Source organism: Hetaerina americana, unplaced genomic scaffold, assembly GCF_022747635.1.
Source record: "Hetaerina americana unplaced genomic scaffold, ioHetAmer1.1.p SCAF_5, whole genome shotgun sequence".
Classification (NCBI taxonomy): domain Eukaryota; kingdom Metazoa; phylum Arthropoda; class Insecta; order Odonata; family Calopterygidae; genus Hetaerina; species Hetaerina americana.
The window spans coordinates 40,353,397-40,372,612 of record NW_027287095.1 but is presented as its reverse complement, the minus strand read 5'-3'; the positions used below and the strand labels follow the sequence as shown (position 1 = coordinate 40,372,612).

Below are 19,216 nucleotides of genomic sequence, written 5' to 3'. Positions count from 1 at the left end.
GTTTATAACTATGATTTTACACACAATTTAGTGTCAGCTTCGCAACATATGCTTCTTTCATAAACATTTAGGACTTTCAGTTAAAATACATTTCATGCACGCACCCTATTATGTAATATCAACAGAATAATATATTTTCTGGCATAACTAAAGATGCGCTGTAATTATCTGAGGGAGTTTATTTTTATTTTTATGATGTAGTGAAAGTATTAAAAGCTACATGTCACTTCACTGAAAAGCTTTCATCACTTATAAAGCTTTCTCAAATCCATCACTTTAATAAGCTTCACACTTGTATAAACGGAGGTTACATATCCGTAGCCCTCCGGTGTCAACAATCGAGTGAAGGAAAATGTTCTCCCAATCGCCATATTTGTACTGCAATCTCACTTCCGAGCCTTCAGCGAAAGTACCACAGGTTTGCAAATTACACACTTACTAATTGACCACGTCCACGCGCAGAAACGACCGCATATCAACCTCCAAATCAAATGAATCGTAGGGGAGGGAACATGGCGGAGGGAGAGAAGAAGGTTGACGCGAGTTGTTTTGAGCAGCCGGGTGGGAGAGAAGTTGAGAATGGATTCGGCGCGCGCATGTATTTGTGTGCGTGTGTGGCGGTGAAAGAGGCCGGGGAGTGAGTGAGTGAGTGGACGCGTCAGGAGACGGACAGGAGAAGCGACGGAGGGCGTGGGAGTCTCTGGGGGGAGGGGGATGAGAGATGGGGGCGGGCGGTGGGAATTGGAAATGTGAGGGCAGCGGGGCAGTGTTGGTGGAAGAGGTTACAGAGGAAGGGAATTGAGGGGAGACCGCTGGGAGATGAGAACTCGTAACCTCGTAACTTTGGGAGAAAGTTGTTGCGTCGTTGATTTATGCAACGCCGTGCCGAGATGCTTTCTGACCCGGTGCTCGGCTCACGAATTACCGGGAGAGGTGGGGAAGGAGAGGGATGATGCGCGGGAGGAAAGGGAGAGAGAGGTATCTTAAGCATTATGCACGCGGCGGCCGACGGTCTCTTTTCATTCTGCCTCGCTTTCCAACCTGCACGGTCTTCGGTGTGTCATCTCCCCGCTCGCCCGCACCCGCCTCCGGGCGAAGGAAGACCCTCCAGTCGCCGCCTCAGATATCTCACACCACCTCGCGGGTCTTTCCTCTCCTCCCCGCCCACCTGCGCGGTCACGTCCTCCGCCCCCCCCTACACCCTGCCTCTGCTTTCTCCCGCCTCTCGGTCCTTTCTTTTCGCTCCTCATTTTTTTTCACCTTATTTTCCACTCTTCTGCCCTGCACCCCACTCCGCTGTCACTTACTCCCCCCTCTCCCCCCCCCCCACGACCCAACTTTTCACCCCCCAAGATCTTCCCCCCCGCGGCCCTCTCAGCTCCTTGAAAGGAATTCTCGCTCTTGTGATGGGTGAACGACTGCCTACCCGGTCTTTTGCAACGTGAGAGCGGCGTGTCTTTGATGGCATCCTCCGTAGGCGCTCGGGATTTTGAAAAAAATGCCTAACGGTAGTATATTAATAAGGTTCTCAGTTCGTCTCTTTTCTGTGCAGCCGATTTTTATCTATCTCGGGCGTTCGGAAAAATCATTTCATTGTGATGATCGGCGTTCATTCTTTCCACATCGTGAATCCGCAAAAGCTAATCTTGGGGATAGATTAGGAAAGGGAAACAATTAGGATAAGAAAAACACTATGGGCGGAAAGGTTGCATCACTCCCACACGGAAACGTGATTTTTCAGCTGAAGGATTTACTCATGGCATTTTTATGTGCCAATAATAAAACCATCTGCCTGTGATTCAATTATTATGTTTCTTGGGCCTTCCTTTAGCTTTCCGTGACATTTGAAAGAATGAGTTTGGGCAGAAGAGATTTTGTGTGTTTTAAACCAATACTGGAAAAAATCGTTCTGCCTTGTAGATTTCCATCGGCTAATTATTCACTTTGGTAAATATCTAATAGGAAACAGTGTAGCTTCAAAGGCTTTCATAATTAAATCCCTTCTTGGTTTAATTGTGAAAGTAAAAGTCCCTAAGGTCTGAAAAAGAAACTAAAGACTAAAATCAACACATTGGTAGTGGGACTGATTGGTTGGAGAATTAAATCATAACCTTGGTTATGCGCAGTACGCAGGGTAGCCCTATTTGAAATACATAAAATTATTATAATTAAGATATTTTGCAGCGCGCGAAAATATTGTAAATTCCCGCATTATTCTAATGCTTACTTATTTAAATATATATCGGTATGATTTTAATTTTCAAAATTCACAGTTGGATGTTAATTATGCTATAACAAAAAAATTATGATCAATGTTAACCTACGCACTCATCTACGTCTAAGTAGCAAATCAACATGAAGAAAAGAAAGAAATTTCCACTTTTGGCGCGTAGGAGCGTTTTGTTTGATCTTTTTCACCAAACCAGTGGAATAAACGATCATTGATTCCGTATCAGACCGCACGTAAATAATGACGCTAAAGTGGTTTTTTACCCAAATAAATCGTTATCAAAGAAATGTTATTCCAAGAGAAGTTGAGCCCAAATGTTGACGCGGATAAGGAACACCATTGGCTCATTCACATCCGTTATGTTAGTGGTTTTTTACACATAATTTGAAATGCAGCACTCGATTCACATTCTTTGGCACTTCCACTCGAGTTGGATTTTACGGCTCCAGTGGCGCAATTGGTTAGCGCACGGTACTTATATGACAGTGTCCGAGCTATGCCGGGGTTGTGAGTTCGAGCCTCACCTGGAGCAGTTTTTTGATCACTTGAGTTTTGATCATATCTCTTCACGCATGTTTCGCGTATTATTAACTTCAAGCATTTTTAAGCAGTTTTTAAGCAATCAATAGAAACAAATTGAATTAAAAGGATATCATGTGTATTTCATGTATGCAGTGGAGACTTTAGCAGCCAACAGTTCCTTTACATTACATTTAACCGGTGTAACCTTTTTGAGCAACTGCAACATCTAAAGAGCATTGTAAACAGTTTGAAGATATTTAAATGAATCACCCAGAATATTTCCGAAATAATATTTTTCGTTCAAGAAGAAAAGGCGACACCCATTTCGTCCATTTGCCAGCTACTAGTCCAGCTTCTTACGATGCAATGTGTAATCCTAAAGTAAAACCGTCGCATCAGTCGATTCACGCAAAATAAATAACATACGGTTCGCCTATTTTTTGGCTCACCTACCACCAAAACTTTTAAGGTTTATCGCGATTCCTTCGTCGCTCCAGTGGCGCAATTGGTTAGCGCACGGTACTTATATGACAGTGTCCGAGCTATGCCGGGGTTGTGAGTTCGAGCCTCACCTGGAGCATTTTTTTGATCTTTTGAGTTTTGATCATGACTGTTTCGGGTATGGTAAACTTCAACAATAAACAGAAAAAATGTGAGTTAGAAGGATTATGCAATTTTACTAACGACCAACAGTTCAATTGCATGGTATTTAACCCACTTGATTTTGAAAGTTTTGAGTTTATTTTCACCGTAAATAGTTTCCAATTCAAATTCATTAAAATTTTATGTGAAAATGATTAATATGTAAGTCAGGCATATCCTGAAGTGTTTATCGTGAATATACTCCTTGAATGAGTCTAATGTAGATAACACTATCACCCACGGGCGTTTCAAATTCTCTGAAGATAAAATTAATTGAAAATCTGCATTTCAATGGAATACTCCATTCATCAAAACATTATAGCACTTCCACTGCAGAGCTGTACATGGTTAGGAATCGATTGCAATGATGTATCGTAATTATACATGTATCGTAATTTTATGGTAAACCTTTCTTCAAAAAGCTGTCAATATATCAGAAAGTTTAGGATAAAACCACATTTTCCCTCGAAACGCTTAAATTGAAAGTTTCATTCATGAATAGTTTTTGGATTTTCCCATCTTTTGGTATATCTCTCGTTTAAAGTGTGAGATTGGATAGTACATACCTGTTTTGAGCCCGAAAGCTTATATTCATTTTTTCAAATGTTTTATTTACTCATCAAATTGGCTTTTTCAGTTTTTCTTCCCTAGCTTGTCTTAAAGAAGTTTTTTTATAATATATTCTTAAATTTTCCCCTTCACGTAAAAGTCTGTTTCTTCTTGCAATATGCAAAACCATAACTAACAATGTCTCTAATATGGTTGCTAACCCAAATAAATAATGTTCTCCTAATTTGGTAAAATTTTGAAAAAATATTAGATTCGGTAGTATTTTCATTTGTTACATTCCTATTGGAGCGTTGGGAACGATTATTTTACCATACGAATTCCCAAGAATTTTCAAACAGAAAATTCAACCAGGAGTTTTTATTAACTCCGTATCGGATGCGTCTTTGATTTATAAGGATTTTGAATTTCAAGAAATTTTCATCCATATCTTGAAAACTCTAAGAGGAGTTTTCTTTTAAGCGTATCTTAGTTCATGTAAATTATCGTACTTATCTTTCTCTCTCTCTCCCTCAATAGTAATTTGTACATTGCGATGCGAGATTTTTTGCATGGATTTGGATCGCTGCCCGCATTCGAACAATAAAGATATTTCAGGCATGACAGGCGAGCGTGCGCATACTTCAAGAAGGGTTGTCATTGTGACACTATCCGATTTGATGCCGACAAAACGTCATGTTGTAGAGGAACTCTCTAAGGAATATAGGTTTCCCCGGTTGTGCTACGCTATCCTTATCATTCATTTCACTCCTTTCGTTGCCTATCTCATATCCTAAGCTCTTTGGATCTCGGCCCTTGTCGAGCGTCGAGAACGAAACGTTCCCTTGGTAACCTACATTCCATTTGAGGAGTTCGCGCCCATAGAGCATAGCGCACTTGTTTTCCCGCCTCATACTCCGACCAACACGTTTTCTATCCGTCGCCGTCCCGTAAGCTCTGCATGTTACCATAGAAACTCAGGAAACTCGTTTTCAGGATCATAATTTTCTACTCCCAAGAGACTTCATGATTTATTCATAGTTGCTCCCTCCTTCTGAGGGTTTTTGTACGTTTAAAAAGTTTCGACGGCGAGCTTAAATTTAGTCTTTATCCTATTTTCATTCGATAAATATGGGCTTTAAATAGACGAGACGTAAGAACCAACGATGAATGGTGCATCACATCTCTCTCTCTCTCTCCAAAAACATATTATTATGTGTGACCGCGTAAGAGCCCTGGAATGAAGGGCGTGGCTAATAAAAAAGTTTTTATTGTTATGATTAGGTTGTCTCCCTTTTCAAAGTAGGTTTTAGAAGGGTTGGAGAACTATTGAACATGATAGTATACTTTAAAATATCCCTGGGCCATGCGCTGTAACTTTCTTCAGGTTTTCAGTTTTGTCTATCACCCAGAATGCCGTCCAAAATGTATTTTTTTTTCTTTCATATCTCGTCCCCGCCTCCCTTATATAACGGCTTTTACTATATCGCTACCTTTGATACCTCCTCCATTCACTTTCATCTTCTTCCTATCTCACCCACCAATATCTCCCCCTCCTACGTATCTATCATTGCTTCTTCTATATTAGTGTAAAGTGTCTGATTTTCCATGATTACAGAATAGCTCAATAGATGTTATTTCTCTTTCCGAAAGAAATAAGTTTTTATTTATACAACGCTGTCTACTATGAACTTTATTTTGTCAGGCGTTACTTTTTGTAAATTTATTATGTAAAAAAATGAGAGGCATACATAGCCCGTATAATTACCCTTATGCTCCAACTGCATTGTCATGTTCAAGATGGTGGAGAAATGGGACGACATTCATAACTACTACCTTAATAATGACAGTATACCCCAAATCTAGGCAAAAAAATATAGTACTTGCAAGAATTAAACTGTCTACATCATTGTTCTGCTACCCTCTTTATTATAACCTTGTATACTTTGCTCGGGGACTTGTAATTCACATCATTCCATTTGGTAAATCATTCATTTGATAACTTAGTTATGATCCCAATTTCCATGATTCCATACCTATTTGGTTTTACCGTATCCTTCCTACTTGGTGAGGATTGCACCACTTACATTTCCCTGGGATTTATTTTCATTCCGTGCGTCTCAAATTGGGCTCGTGTTTTTACCGAGTGGCATTTGGAACGGTGGAATTTGTTATTTACATTTATTATACCGTGCTCATCACCAACAAAATTATGTATTTCCCGAGCGATACAGAATGAGTTACAAATAAAGACAAGACTGGGAATAAAGTATTTTGAAATCTTAGGAATGGCAGGCACGAGCATTTACGAGGAAGATGGTAATCATATCATGTGCTGTCATCATTCACATACGAAGTTCCCAGAGCACTTCCATTTACACAACATCAGTCTCTCGTGGGTGCCTCAACAAGAGTAGTCGATACATCTACGGCATCACCGCTTCCGGGTCTCTCAACAAGCTTGTTCACCGGTGCAGTCACGTTATCCCACAGGTTTCATTGCCTGCGTATGATAGTGTTACTAATTAAACCCAGTGAGCGGTGCACTTTGTGAGATCATACTGCCTTTGACTTGCCGTTGTCTAGCCTTGAGCTGCATCTAATTTTTAGGATGCTGGCCCGCGATTAATGGCATTCTAAATATCTCCCCATGATTGTGGCCCCGTCACCTACGTTTCATTGAATCATTATGTTAACAGTTTTGGTAGGTGAACTTTATCTTGAAATAAACTTTAACACATATACCACAAGGCCGCCAGTGCTTCTAACCTCCCTTTTTCTTCACCCTGACCTAAACTTGCATTGCAGTTTTAATGAAAGGCGTTAGTATAACATTTATATTTTACCCTCGTCCGTATCTTTGAAGTTCCATAAATAAAGTAACTTATTTTTTTGAGTCTATGTAATGTCCTTTTCTTCCAAATAAATAGATTCCCAGCATTTTTAAGTACCCATTGAAATTTTCATTATTCAGTCATAAAATATGTTTTAATAATCTTTGGTGGTAAAAACAGAATTAAACAGAATAGGCACTAATGTCAGCTGGCATGATTTCAAATTTTTGTTCACAAGAGGCAATAAAAGTTTTCTTTAATTAATGTTTTTTTCTGCGGTCTGAGTTTTAAAAACTATTGCGAAATTGCTTAACTTGGAAATAATTATTACCGAATTATGCCGAGGACACTTCTTGCATGTTTTTGTTGGAGACTTTGCGTAGTAATTTGGTACGTTAAAATCCAAAATGCAAAGGGTCCGTTATGAAAGGCTTATGCGTAATTTTTTAAAACTTCTTAATATTTTGTTCGGAAAATGCCTTTTCACAACGAAATTAATTGTGAAACCCAAAAGGCATTGATTTAGTCCAGGTGGTTTGGCCATCAACATGAATAATGTAATATATCACGAATATGTATGGTCCATAAAGTACTTTTCTTTGGTAAACCTTTATAATCCTCCTGCCATTCAGTTTTTTCCGTATCTGTTCTCTAACTCATTTTCTACTCAAGAGTTCGATTATATGAAACGCCTTTCGTAGTTATAGCTCAACGCAAACTTTGAGCGATAGGTTTGTTTATTCACCCGAAACATATATTTATATCTGTCAAAGGATGTAAGCGGGTCATTTTTGGCTCCTTTTCAAGGTAAACGTCGGAAAGTAATAAAATGGTTGAGTCAGGAACTTAAAAACAGTTTCACCCGAGAAGTGATTTCGCAGTAATTTCACTTATTTTAGCTGATGAATTAATGATTTATGACGGCTCGATTTCTTACCTGGTGGAACCTTACCTTTTCTCCCATGATGAAGCCTTCGTCACGACCATACGATTGTGGTCGGTTGCGAGAATTATGCACGAAAACACTTTTCATTAGCGGGAATTCTGCTTGGATCACCCACGCTAATTGTAACCATCTGTGAGACCATTCCCTACCTCACCCTCATCCTACATTACACCCTCTTCGTTTCCTCTCCGCCATTTCGACACAGTGAAAGAAATGAAGAAGATAATAATGAGCCCGGTCATAATCCAAACTGGCACCGATCGTATCCCGAGGCCACAAACGCCGCATAAACCGAACGATTGGCAAAGTAAGGATCGTAACATCTCCAACGTGTCATCCCATAAGGACAACGGGCACTTACAAAGATTTTACTGTTGCGGTGTATGTAAAGAAAGACGGGGGAGGGAGGTGTCTGTTTTCCCATGGCCACGCCCTATCTCTCTCTAATAATCTCTCCTCCCGCCGTGGTCGTCTTCCCGATGAATCTTCATTTCTCACGAGGGACGTAACCCCACCACTACCACCTCACCACCCCTAACCACTCCCTCCCTCCCCTCTCCGAGAAAGATATTTATTCTCCCTCTCCTCCTCCCATTCTACCCTCCCCCAGGCATTTTCCTTTCGTTTAAGCTCCGGCGGGGAGAGGAAGCATCTGAATCACGATCGAGTCCCATCCAAAGCCTCCCTCCACAACCCTTCTTCCTCCACCTCCACCCCGTTCTCCTCTCCTTTTTCAGTTCATGACTCTCTCCCACCCAGCTCTTACCCGAGAAGTTGCCTTGTGTGTGTTGCCCTTTTGAGAGTGAAAAATTAGATATCTGACAGTATGATGGGGAATCTTCGGATTTATTTTCATACTTTAGTTTTTTATTGTTTTTTTCGTAATCAAAAGATGATTTTCCGATTTAGCATGGTCCATCTCCGTCTTTTTTTTTAATAAAATAAGAAGCCGTGTGCGCTGCCTTGTGCGGACGACATGTGGGCGTGTTTGTTGGCGTAGTGCGTGCGGAGGAGAGGCAATAATCTCATGCCTGGCGAGAATGGGTATAGGAGAGGCACGATGCTGATTTATATTTGTATATATATGTATAAATGAGGAAGTACTAGGTATGGTGGGCGAAGAGAGTGGTTTGTTTGGAGAAAATCCCATGGAGGCAGGAAAAATGGATGAAGGGCATATGGACTGGAAGTGGGATGCTGAAAACTGTAATTGAGGGGAGAATGTTAGGCAAACGAGGAAAGGGAAGGAACAGGATAGGGATGTTGGACGGGATGAAGGGAGGAAGAAAGTACTCAGAGATGAAGAGGGGCCTGATGTAGAGTAGGTTGCTGGATTTTGTGTTTTGTTAGGAGTCACGAAGTATTTATTTGGTAGTTATGTCCATCCAAAAACCTAACTTAACCGGTAGATTACCTTATAATAATAATTATATATATGTATCTCTCGGTGCCTGAAGGTCGACCAGAGAGGGTTCACACCCCGCGACTAAGAAATGTCAGGTTTCTCAGCAAGGCAACAAGACAGGAGCTGAGCTACCTTACAGTAAGAAAGGATTGGCACTGGATGATTCACCATAGGGAGTAAATAGAAATGAATGGCTTAAGGCGCATTATCTTACCCGGGTGCCGGAAATAATGTTACCAGAATATGAAATTCAATGGCCGAGGCAATCCGGCTAATGTTATAGGATGAGGGTGAAACGAAATTGGACGACGTTTTAAGCTTTTTGAAATAAATCAAATTATTCTCGCTTATACTTGCGTCTCATGGCACTAAGTCCTCCCCCCTCGATATCTTTACCTTTTGAGATTGCAATCAATATAAATCCTCATTTCTTGTTATTTTTCAATTTTTGTGTAATTCGCGACGGGTTCGATAGCAATTGTTCGAAGGACCACACGCAAACTCCGTACGGTGAAATACTAAATCTCATTCCGTAGCTTGAGATGAAACAGGTGTGAAATGAACTTAAGTAGATGTCGAAGCGCAAATAAAAACGTATTCATTTTACTACTCCCATCAGCAGCGCGGTCGTAACACTATGGCTCTGGGCTCGCTTAAGGGCCGCTAGCCGTATCTCCACTTCCGTCGTCGGTCTTCCGTCTAGGGCTGCTACTCTATCCAAGGGTCGCTATAAATTTATCGCGCTATTTCACAGGAGATAATGGCGGCGTTTGCGATTCATCATTGAAGTGATGCAATAAATTGTTCGGGAGAGGGTCGCAATAATTATTCCTCACCCTTCAAGTATGATTTGTATCCACAACAGTACTTTTATGCTCCTACAGTCAATTGGGACACAATTAAGGGGGGATATACCGCCCGCATGCCAAAAAGGTGAACGATGAATTGATCGAATAGTTGATTTTATGATAAGTTATGTTATTTTTATTGAGTTGACCTAAATACATCGATACTTTCATTCTCAGTAAAACTTTAAAGTGAATTTAACATTTGTATTGTCGATTTTTATCACTAATACAACTGAGCGGTGTTCGTACAGGTATATCATATCATTACGTCGAGAAAATTCTGGATTGGGTGAATCCTCGGGAGAAATAGCTGATTATTAAATTTTATTGTAAATGTGCACTAGCATATCACTATGGCAGTCTTTATTGTTACTTACATACTATAATATATGCTATACAACTAGCTGAATGTATTCTCTGAAGTAACATGTTAAAAGCCGTTGAGGAAGTAATATGAATGAGTGTGATATACCTTGATCGAGATGCGTTTTCGGGAGTAACTGTTGATTATAGCATCCGCATTGATAATGAGTACAATCATATTACTATTGTATCCTTTAGAATTACTTAAACCGTATATACTATACATACGGTATACATGAATAGCACGGAAGCATCCACAAATATTAACCGACCCTTTTTCGGAATTTTGGTCGGAAAAATCTCGGAATATTCACTGATGTTGACCGATGGAACTTTCCTGGAAACGGAACATTTGGTTTGTCTGTCAATTTTCATGAAGAGTCGAAAGATCGGAGAAAATTGGTGCCTGTACTCCTCTCATCGGACAGGAAGACGTCGATTTTATCCTTCACAGTTTACGGACAATATTTAAACCTATGTTTCAAAAATCTAAAAAGACAGTATGGTTTTTTAGTAATGCTTTACTCGCTCATCAAAAAATTAGGCATATGATATATTATTGCTAGTTAATCTACCGGTTAAGGTAGGGTTTGGATAGACATGACTACAAAATAGATATTTTATTTCTCATAATAAAACACAACCCAACATAATACTCTACAGTAATTCCCTCTTCATCTCTGTGTACTTCCTTCCTCCTTTCATCCCGTTCAACATCCGTAACCTAGCCTGCCCTTTCTTCGTTTGCCAAACATACTCCCCTCTATTGCAGTCTTCAACATCCCCCCGCCGATCAATACGCCCTTCATCCATTTTTCCTGCTTCCTTACGATTTCTTCCAAAAATCCCCTCTCCTCGCCCACCATACCTAGTTGTTTTCTTCTCTGTCCATTTCACCTTCTCCATTCTTCTCCACACCCACATTTCAAAAGCCTCCAGTCTACGTCTATCCTCCTGCTTCAATGACCACGTTTCCGCGCCGTACATAGCTACGCTCCATATCAAAGTTTTTACGAGTCTTTTCTTAACATCCTTACTCAAAGTCCCTGTCATCAACTCCCTCCTCCTTGTGACAGCCTCTTTGCATAGCGCAATTCTTCTCCTTACGCCCCTACTACTTTGACCGTGTTGGTCCAAAACCCTTCCGAGATACGTAAAATGTTCCACCTGCTCTAGTTTTTGCCCTCATTTTTTAATGTAAACCTTAAGCCTTTCTCTTTCTGGAAAACGCATAACTTTTGTTTTATTAATATTGGTTCCCATCCCATATCTATCACACTGAATTTACATTGCGATAAATATAAGATGAGAATATATATAAACAAAGCTGATATAACATAATAAATGAAAAAGAAAAACTTTGTTCCAGTCCACCACTTTATTTCCGGTACGACTAGTTCCGACGCTCCGGCGTCATCCTCAGGTACCTGAGGATGACGCCGTAGCGTCGAAACTAGTCGTACCGGAAATAAAGTGGTGGATTGGAACAAAGTTTTTTTTTCATTTAGTAAAATGAACTTCCACAAAGTTGAGGCTGAAACTATTGAGATAACTGATATAACATATTACGCAAAATTAGCTATAATTTTCGTTTACACAGGTAACCGTTTTAACTTCCTAATTATGCAATATGCTTATTTCTGCACGGAATTGGTTTTTTCTCCAAGGTAAGACTAATGCAAATATTCTTCAGGAAATTCGTTGCTAATATTTTTCTCTAATTTGGATCCAAAGATTTCCCTCCCTTCTTTTGACACAAATCTGATTCATCAGAGTAGTTTATTAAAGATTAAATTATATGGTGCATTTCTGAAATAAACCACTTGTGCTTCACAAAGCACATTGTATTGATTATTTCAGTGGATTGAAATGAATGTTTCTAGAAAAATGAATGCCAAACAAAAGCGGGGCAATGTCCATTGACATTGTCCACTAAATAAATAATGAGTCGTGCGGAACTTGACCCTGAGCCAAAAGCTCTTTCACACATTATAATAAAACACGACCAAGAATAATTGAACAAGACGTCAACAGGTCGATGTAAGAAAAGAATTAACTATGAACTAATTTTAAAAGAAGAATAATAAAAATAGCAAGGAAAATTATTGACTGATTCCAAATCTTTTATTTTGCGGCACCTCATTGCCTACTTTTGTAGAATACATAAACCTCTGATCTGAGTAACCAATGTGTAAATACTTAAAATACAAAAAGGAAATGCAATATTTCCGATTAAATTGACACCGTGCTCGTAATTTTGAAAATTTGGAAACAAAATGTGGCTACAGCAGCCTTACAAATAACAAATTCTTAACTCTGTTTTTCTTACAGTTACAAAGTTTGCACTGTCGCAAACTGTAGTTGTGGTGATTCCAGTACTCGTAGTCAATAATCACGTAATAAATCGCATGCGTCACAAGACCTCGTCCTCGAACGGAATGCTATAGCCGATGCATACGTGCATTGCGCTGTTGTGGCTGACTACTTCCTCAGATATGCTTTCGCCCTCCTGGTTCTAACATAAACAGGCAATGTAACTATTCGAAAAGAACAACCAGAACTAACATGTATAGCCATTTCAAAAGTTACGATCACTGCGCATGTTGTCCGAACGTGAGTTTCGTATTAGTTAATTCCATTGAATAGAGTTATTCGCATTGAGGAAATTTTGAGAGCAGGGTTCTAAGCGAGAACTTTGTCGTAAAATTATTCCTCCAAGGCAATTGAAGTTGAACATGGCTGTGGTTATGAAATCAGTTATATTGAAGGTTTTTCTCAACATTTTTTGAACGAAATTTGAATAAAAATTTGTTTCCTCCGCTCTTCAAATTATTTCATTGAACATTGCCACTGAATTAACGGGGACGCTCAGGGGATGTGCGTCCGTAGTGGATGGTGTAAGGATAGAGATTCACATCTAATCTTCCTTTTACCCTTGGTTCCCATCTTTATTTGATATATCTTCTCTTTACTCTCTTCCCCTCTCCTTCATGCGTCCCCAGAGGTAAGAAGGGTGAAGCGGGGCGAAGAGCAAAGGCACTCGGTCTGGTTAATTGGCCGTCCTATGGAAAAACCAGTACCGACCCGCGTCGGAAGGATCCCATATTTTCCCTTGAGGATGGATGCGAACCGATACGGATCTTTCTTTCCGCATACTTACCGCCGGTCTTCTCTCTCCGTGCCATAACATTAAGGAATCCAAAACTCCAGCAAATTCTCTTTTGTAATTTTTCCTGTGAACTTTCCGTGTATTTGAACTCGTGCAATAGCCGTGCTTCACTCGTTTCGATTGTCCCCGTGGCGTAGCCAGAAATATAGCTGCCGCAGGATTCTCAATTTTCGAAGAAAGCTATTTACGTACTCAGCAGGGGATTTGAAATGTGCACCATCGGCCTAACCGCGTTGGTCATCGCGTAGCTATTCCTTGCCCTTCTTAAGTGGGTAATCAAAGTAATCACGTCGGAAGAACGGTTTTTCCCGATCAACGCTGCGGATTCAGCCATTTTTTATTTTCCTGGTTCTTACAGTTTTTTCTAACCGGTTTCGGTGACCTAACCCTCACCTCTTGCGAACGACACTATCATTTTCATCTGGGTCGCGCTTGTGCAAATTTCGTAGTTTTATGTGTGTTTTTGTGGAATATATTATTGATGAAATAATAACGCTTTTTTCTAGTTGACAATGCATTATTCTCGGGGGTTTATTGCTATTTTTCGATATACTGCAGGTTTAGAAGGTGTGCTAGATGACCGAATTAAACTGTGTAAAAGCGAATTTTCTGTGTTCCATTCAGTCCTTGATATCCCTTTGGCATCGTTTCGTTTTTTTTGTAATAGTATTCCCAGATATGTATAGTGATTTGTAAAGATCGCTCTTTATCACTTAGCGTCAGTTGTTAGAAACCCATGCGTCGTGTGGCAAAGAACACAAGAAACCTCGACCACGAACAATCAGCAATTTTCTGACCTGCAACATGGGCTATACCAAAGCGTTTTCGACAGCCATGGAACTATGTTTTCGCCGTTGTGGAAAACGCGAACGTCTACATGGTGATTATGTTGAGAAGCAGCATAAGTTTCAAATTTGTTGTGTACTTTTTAAGCAGTCTGTCAAAAAAAAAAATTAGAAGAACTTAAAAATTGAGGGCATCAGAATCTAATGTAGTTTCATTTGAGGCTGTTGGTGCTCGGAGCGTATTGAGAAGTTGCGGTTGCATTCCAGAGGGCACAGCCTCCCTGAACTTCACCACGTTTGGAGTTTACCGGCTCTGCTCTCCTTCCGCATTCTGGACCAAATTCGATTGTATTCCTCGCATTAAAAAACGATCTTTCGACCCTTCCTGCCTTCTTTTTTGGCCTTCTTCAAATTGAAAGCAATTCCGCGCTGCATTAAAATATGATTTATAACAAATTCATTAACAAGTCCCCTCCGCAGAATACATTTCGCCGGTGATCAAATAAGTGATCATTTATAATTTTAAAATAGCCATTGATCGCTCTTTTTTATGATCTAGTAATACAGCAAATACTATCAGTCATTACTTTTAATTAAAAAGAAGCCATGTAAAACTTCATAACAAAAAATGTTGGGGGACCGGCAGCCTTTCATATGCCTCTCGATTGCTCCAAAACCATCGGAAATCTCATAATTTCCTTAGCCATGAAATCAGAACAAAATTGCACTACCATGATGTAATGTAACAACCTGTATAACTTAAGGTACTTCTACTTAACACCTTGAGAGGTATTGCCGGAATTGAGTGTCCGTTGACTGCTAGCTGTTCGCTGGTAGGCAACTGGAAATGAGAGCTTAAAAAGAGAAAAAGTATTTAAATCAATTCAACTTTTTACAGTGTATCATCTGATTATATAGAAAGTAAAGTGGAATGAGCAGGGGTTTTTAAGATCTCCAAAATGAATGATTTTAAAGTCACATGCTTTACAGTGCACATTAGCGGATGACTCCATTAAAAGTTACTGTTGCGGCATATCCCGCAGTTTCTTTGGAATTCACATGCTTTAGACGTAATTGCAGAGATTAACGTTCTCAAATATGAGCGTTACCATGACCTTTGACCATTCTAATCTATTTTAATACATTCCCCTATTGAAAAAAAACATGTACAACTCACTTCCTAATACTTTAAAAACACTTGATTAACTAGCTAACTACCAGCTAGTATCGTTCATATAGCCAGTCAAATCAAATGGAAATTTCCTTTCACTTGCCAAGACGGAGTCGTAATTAATAACACAGCAAGAAGTGAGACGGTAAATACCTTTTCGGCGCACGGCTCTGATCACCGGATATGTTACCCATCATTACCATAATTATTCAATTTTACCTAGCATTCTATTTAAATTGTTTGATGAATATTATTTCTCCGTCTGAGAAATTGAGATGTCATCTCACGAGGTTTACGAGTTCCAAGATGCGGAAACTACATCAAAAACTTTATTGCGCTGAAATTTAACTACCTGCCACGCAGAATCGCTTTAAGATGCTTCCCATACTGTCATATAATCTCCCGAAATTAATTAATATTGTATTCATCCTCATGTGGCTCATACGTATGAGTGGTCTTCCAAAAACTGCTTAGCCTTCGTCATTCTGCCGAGGTAATCCTTCACATTGTATATATTTTAGTCAAAGGCATCTGGAATGGAATGGGCGGTGGTTCATACTAATGTCCATTTAATTGCAGGATTCAAATATGAAAGTTCTCGGATTTTTGGGCTTGGCGTATAATTATTCCCCTTTTTTGTCCACTTCAATTCTTACAGATGTGCTAATCAAAAGTTTAACGACCATATCTCCTCTTTTATTTCCTATAGCCATATCATCGCTATCATTTTCTTTCGATTCTCAGCATTGTTGCCCTGACAGCTGAAAATAATAACCATCCAGCAAATGCATTTTAATTAGATTTGGAAATTGTGGATGCCATTCCACAGAGTTATGGCTTTTGGGTGAAATTTAATTCCTTTTTTGGGGAGAGGGGGTAATCAAGCCGATTGAGGAATACATTGCAAAAGTCTTTCCCTCAGTCAATCCTTTCTTGAAAAAAATGAATATTGGACATCTTTTTTGTTGGTAACTGGAAAGTCAGCTGCAGTGAAGACACCGACTTGGAGGGTAATCGCTTGGCCATCGCAAAATGTAATTGTAGGTCGTGGGAGGCGGAAGACGTGTTTCTTCGCTAAAAGGTCGTGGGTTCAAATCTCGCTTGAAACAAGGATTTCGTGCTCATATTAAGTATAAGATTTTTTTCGTACTCGACACCGTATTGTAAATGAATGATTGGATATTTCATCACCGAAATATTAAAAGTTAGAGAAACTTGTTTTAAATTCGTGATTTGCGATATTTTGTCCTGAAAGTCAATATGCATCAATATTACCTTACAAATCATTATTGTGAGTCTGGAAAGGTATGAGAAAATACCAGACGTTACATGAATTATTTACTCCTTTGTTTTTTAAATTTTGGCATAGGACAAACTGCATGTAGCTGCAATGCAAAACTCTATTTTGCCAGGATTTAGCATTCATAGTAAGTGTGCATTTTTCTTTGTCTTTTGTATCATAATAGACTGAAGAATGTATTTCATTTGTATACATCAATCATACTGTCGCAGCGTCAACTACATACCTGTATGTGAGTATCCTTTCTCTGCGTTTCTGTAGGCATGTTTTATCAAAAAAATCCAATCGGATCAGTTTTTACATCTTTTTCTCTTCTTTCGTGCGCCGAGATCAATATCCAATGCAATTTGTCCGTAATTAGTAGTAGTCTTCCGAGTTAGGATAGGTTTTCAGTGGTTCCTGGTGTGATATACTATTTTTTTCCTAAGCGCTACTCCGTGATATACCAGGTATGTTCAAAAAAAGACCGGATTGATTTTATTCTGCGCGAACCGTTCAATAATCGATACGAGACACAGTGCGCCATGTAGTGACACATCTGACAACTAAAACGAGAGGCATTGCGTTTGTTTACGTCGAGTCGTTACGCAGCAGCAGTGGTACGTGTCTCAATCTGTTCGTCGCCGCGTGCATCGGCAGCAATGAAGGAGCTAGTGGACAGCGTGTGTGCGTGAAATTTTATTTCAAACTAGGCCAAAGTGCTACGGTGAAATTCGGATTGATTCAGCAAGCCTTTGTAAATGAAGCTATGAGTCAAAGCCAGTGTTTTGAGTGTTACAGTCGTTTTCAATCCAGCAGAACCTCGACAGATGAAGATTCGCGGATGAGGCGGCCTTCCACTTTGACAGGCCCCAACCATGTCATATTGGTGAACGATCTGGTGCGGGAAAATCGCCGTTTAACGGTTAGGGAGATATCCGAGGAAGTGAAGTGAAAATTAGTTTTGGATCTTGTCAGGCAATTTTGACAGACATTTTGGGCATGACGCGCGTCGCATCAAAATTCACGATCAGTGCTCACACGGCCCTGATCGTGACAGAGTTTTTCGCCAGAACCGGAACTTTCGTGATCCTGCAGCCACTCTACTTAGCTCTCTAGACGTGGCTTTATCAGACTTTTTTCGTTTCCAAAGTTAAAATCAACCTAGCAAAGGCGCCGATTTGACTTTATTGCGGACATTTAAACTAATTGTACGGCGGACCTGAAGAGGATCCCTAAGGCGGCTTACCAGGCAGGGTTCGAGAGCTGGAAGAAACGTTGGCAAAGGTGTGTCGTCAGCCAAGGCATGTACTTTGAGGGCGAAAAGTTCGATTAAGCTGCATACGTCGAAATAAACAAGTTATAATATTAGTCCTGTCTTTTTTTTATCACACCTTGTATGTCATAAAATATTCTTGCTACTCACTAAGAGCTTTGTGCTGTTAATGAATTGGCAAGCGAATGGATGCGGGAGGTAACGCAATTACGATTAAGGGCCCTATACTTCTTCAATGTATCATTCCAGGAGTCAAATTAATCAATATCGAGCTAATAATAAAATCAACCATTAATTTTTGTTAACTTCCACTTCTCGTAGTTACGAGTCGATTTACAAGACCTAAACAGTCGCAAGCAACCCGAAAACTTCATAGTTCTCAACGTAATCATCTAAAACTGTGAGTGTTTCAGAGATTTATTGTTTTTTATAAAATATTGCAATGTAATTAGTAAACTGTAAGGATTTAAGATGACCGAGTAGAATTGAGAGCGCATTACAAGGTGTGTCCATAATATAATGTTTTGTCATAAGTTCTGTGCGAAGCTTTCTTAGAATGAAAATATTCTGCGTTTAATGGCATTGCTTAAATTCAATATTTTGTTGTTTGCTCAACCTATTTTGACATTGAGTTTGGCGCCAGAGAGAACAAAATAGTTGTATCGCTAAAGTTAGTAATTTACAATGCTTTCATTAGAAAGTGGCACGGTTTCACTGCAGCAAACTCATATTATAAAGTCGCTAGAAAGCATGTTACTAATACTGTAGCTTACGGAAGAAGGGAGTGCCGGATATGGGAATGCAATGGAGGTGAAGGTGTGAGGGAGTGGGGGAGGGGTGCGAGTATTTTTCACGGCGCCCTGGATATTTTGTTTTTCTTAGCGGGTGTGAATGTGCGAGGGAGGGGAGTTTGAGATATACGAGTCAGTTTGGGAAGGAGAGGTGTGAGTAATCCTGGTGTGGTTTAAAGCGACGGGATATAGGAAAGGAGGGATGGGTGTGTTTCGAAGACGCGTTTCACGTTGATGGAGGCGGTGGTGAAGTTCTAGACAGGAAGACGGGTGATAGTAGAATTATTGTGGAATTAAATGGCACATGGAAGGAAAAATGAGTCTGAACTTTAACCTGCTCATGAATCTGTACCTTTGCCAATTTACCTGTAACTTGAGCATGCCCGAATAAGGGCAGCAGACAGAAATT

The 19,216-nt window shown here is 39.9% G+C and overlaps 2 non-coding genes across 2 annotated transcripts; both read left to right on the top strand.

Annotated features, from left to right (window-relative positions):
- Positions 1 to 2,672: 2,672 nt before the first annotated feature.
- Positions 2,673 to 2,762, top strand: TRNAI-UAU (transfer RNA isoleucine (anticodon UAU)). Its single transcript is given in 2 exon segments — positions 2,673 to 2,710; positions 2,727 to 2,762. It is a non-coding gene; the product is annotated as a tRNA-Ile (tRNA).
- Positions 2,763 to 3,242: 480 nt separating this feature from the next.
- Positions 3,243 to 3,332, top strand: TRNAI-UAU (transfer RNA isoleucine (anticodon UAU)). Its single transcript is given in 2 exon segments — positions 3,243 to 3,280; positions 3,297 to 3,332. It is a non-coding gene; the product is annotated as a tRNA-Ile (tRNA).
- The last annotated feature ends 15,884 nt before the right edge of the window (positions 3,333 to 19,216 follow it).